Below are 3,219 nucleotides of genomic sequence, written 5' to 3' on the forward strand. Positions count from 1 at the left end.
GATTCTTGTGATTTACTTTGTTGGCTTTCTGGATGGGAACTTTTTTTATTCCTTCTTTTCCCCCTCCACAAGCCTAAAATAGTTCTGCTCCAGTCTTGAGTGATACTTATGTCTGGGCATCCTGTCCACAGGCAGTAACTCAATGCTTTTCATCTTTATTATTTCCGTTATGAGAATTACAATCTGAGATTTTAGTCCCAAAATTATATTGGTACAGTAAATGTCTTTTCACTGAACAGTCCAACTAGTGCCTTCAGGTCCGTAGGCACTGAGCTTTCAGGATGCCAAACCAGTACAGACGATTATTTAGCACATTCATATGTCAGTGCTCCAGGCAAACACAAGCATGAAGCAGGCAGATAGAATCTAGGTGGTAAGCTAAATCAAAGCAAATAGAAAATGATCTCCGTAGGTTTAAGGGAAAGATGAAGGCCATTGTGGGACAAAGAAAAACTGGATGTGAACAGCATATGCTGCAATCCCATGCTTTTCATGATTCATGTCATGAGTGGCCCCTGGCTATTGGGAAGATGTGATCTGTTCTGCTAAGAACTTACCTGCAAGTCTTAGCTGGGAAGCACAAGGTCAAGTTGGGCCAAGGTCTTCTGGGCTTGCAGAATCAAAGAATGGTTGAGGGCGGAAGGGATTTCTGGAGGTGTGGTGGTTTTACTCAGGTGGGCAGCTGAGCTCCACCACAACCACCCACTCCTGCTCCTCAAACAGAAAGGCGGAGAAAACATGATGCAGAGGGCTCAAGGGCTGAGATAAAGTCAGGAGGATCACTCACCAGTTACTGTGACAGGCAAAACAGAGTAGGGAGATGGTAAAATTTATTGCCTACTAATAACAAGCTAGTGAAGTGAGAAACAAAGGAAAGAAACCAAAAAACACCCTTCCCCCATCTTCTTTCTTCCACCTCCTCCCCCTGAGCAGTGCAGGGGAATGGAGAATGGGTGCTGTGGTCAGTCCCTGACGCTTCGTCTCCTCCGCTCCCTCTCGGTCCCTCCTTGCCCCTGCTCCCCGTGGGGTCCCTCCGATGGATGCCAGCCTTCCCAAACTGAGCCTGCAGGGGCTGCCCACAGGCAGCAGCTCTCCAAGCACTGCTCCCACACGGCTCCGTCCCACGGGGTCCATCCATCCATCCCCCAGGAGCAAACTGCTCCAGCACGGGTCCCCCACGGGTGGGGGCAGCTCCCCCCAGACCCCCTGCTCCTGCGTGGGCTCCTCTCCACGGGCTGCAGCTCCGGCCCGGGGCCTGCTCCTGCGGGGGCTCTCCATGGGCCGCAGCCTCCTCCAGGCCACATCCACCTGCTCCAGCGGGGGCTCCTCCACCCATGGGGGGGCTGCAGCGTGGAGATCTGCTCCATGGGGGACCCATGGGCTGCAGGGGGACAGCCTGCTCCACCAGGGGCCTCTCCCTGCACAGCCTGCAGGGGAACTGCTGCTGCCTGCCTGCAGCACCTCCTGCCCTCCTGCGGCCCTTCTCTTGGGAGCTGCAGGGCTGCTTCTCTCACACTTTCACAATCCTCTCTCTCTCGGCTGCTGTTGCACAGCAGTATTTTCCCCCCTTCCTTAAATCTGCTCCCCCGAAGCCCACCCAGCAGCACTCCCTGCCTCGGTTCTGGCCAGCAGCAGCTCCTTTTTGGAGCCATCTGGAGCTGGCTCTGCTCTGATGCTGACAAGATGGGGCTGCATTCATTTCCAAACTGGCTGTCCTAAAGGCCTTCACCTTTGCATTACATTGAGGCAGCGGTGATCTCAGCCTTGTTGTAGTTCTCTGCGTAATGTAGCTCCCAAAAGAGATCCCAAGGTCCAGAACAGACATGGAAATAACTGGGGGGTTGTAAGGAAAACACTTGTATTCCATCCTACAGCAACACCAGAGCTGTCTGGAGAGTTTAGGAGTCATCTGAATTTTGTTATTTGTGTTTGATCTGAACTAAGGAAGAAAGGACCAGATACTAGAAAAGAATGCATGCCTGACAATGATACAACCAGATGGGAGGCTGCTTGATCTGGGTCTGTGGGTTTTGGATCTGTACGCTGTTGAGGAGCTTGTTGGAATTCTGATTACAGAATCAAGAACCTCCAGAAAGTGCAGGACGCCAGTGCCGGATGGAGAGCACGGCTCACACTTTGACGCTTCCTGGGACTGCCTAGCACATGAACAGGTCTCGGCCCAAAATGGCTGTGCTTCAAAAAGGTTTCCCTCTCTCAAGCATTTGCTGCTCTGCACTTCCTTTTCTTTCACTGGACAGTCAGATCAATTGGTTGCTTTGCACTTGGACATGTTCCTTGGAAAGCTGCTTAAACTCTCTTCAAAGCCTGGACTACCTGGGAATTGATTGCTTCCTCTAACTGGCACTGATGCTGTAGCTGGATCCCTCGAAATCCCATTTGACTGCTTCTGCTTCCTGAGCAGGTGACAGAAACTTTCACAACCAGAGAGCAGAGAAGAAGGAGTTGGAGTTCTGCATAGGGGAAATATTTGGAAGTTTTGAAGATGTTTCCCCTGCTCAGCTGCCAACCCGACGTTAACCAATCACCTGATCTTTTGCATTCCAGTGTGAGGAAGGTTTTAGCAATTCGTGTCAATAGAGAGCTTGAAGGGAAATGCGTTCCTTTCATACATGGTAAACTTTGATTCTTGCCCTATTTGCAAGACTGAGCCATTTATGACACCAGCAAAAGTCTCAAATCAGTTCGGAAGGAAAGTTAGTTCTGAAAATACTCAGTCACCTCTGTGCATGCCAAACCCTTAATGGCACTGTGCAAAACGCAGATTGCAGTGATGAATCGCGTTGTGGAATGAATGACAACATACATATTTGGCTCCAGATCCAAAATGTCACTTCTTTGGCCATTTTATTTAGGGTAGCACTCCCCTCCCCTCCCATTCCCTCCCAGGCCCATTCCTTACTTCCCACCAATACCCACCCCCTCCCTCCCCTCCCCTCCCCTAAACTCCCCTCCCCTCCCCTCCCCTAAACTCCCCTCCCCTAAACTCCCCTAAACTCCCCTCCCCTAAACTCCCCTACACTCCCCTAAACTCCCCTCCCCTACACTCCCCTAAACTCTCCTCCCCTCCCCTAAACTCCCCTAAACTCCCCTCCCCTAAACTCCCCTCCCCTCCACTCCCCTAAACTCCCCTCCCCTAAACTCCCCTAAACTCCCCTAAACTCCCCTCCCCTCCCCTAAACTCCCCTAAACTCCCCTCCC

This window comes from Anas platyrhynchos, chromosome Z, assembly GCF_047663525.1.
Source record: "Anas platyrhynchos isolate ZD024472 breed Pekin duck chromosome Z, IASCAAS_PekinDuck_T2T, whole genome shotgun sequence".
Taxonomy (NCBI): domain Eukaryota; kingdom Metazoa; phylum Chordata; class Aves; order Anseriformes; family Anatidae; genus Anas; species Anas platyrhynchos.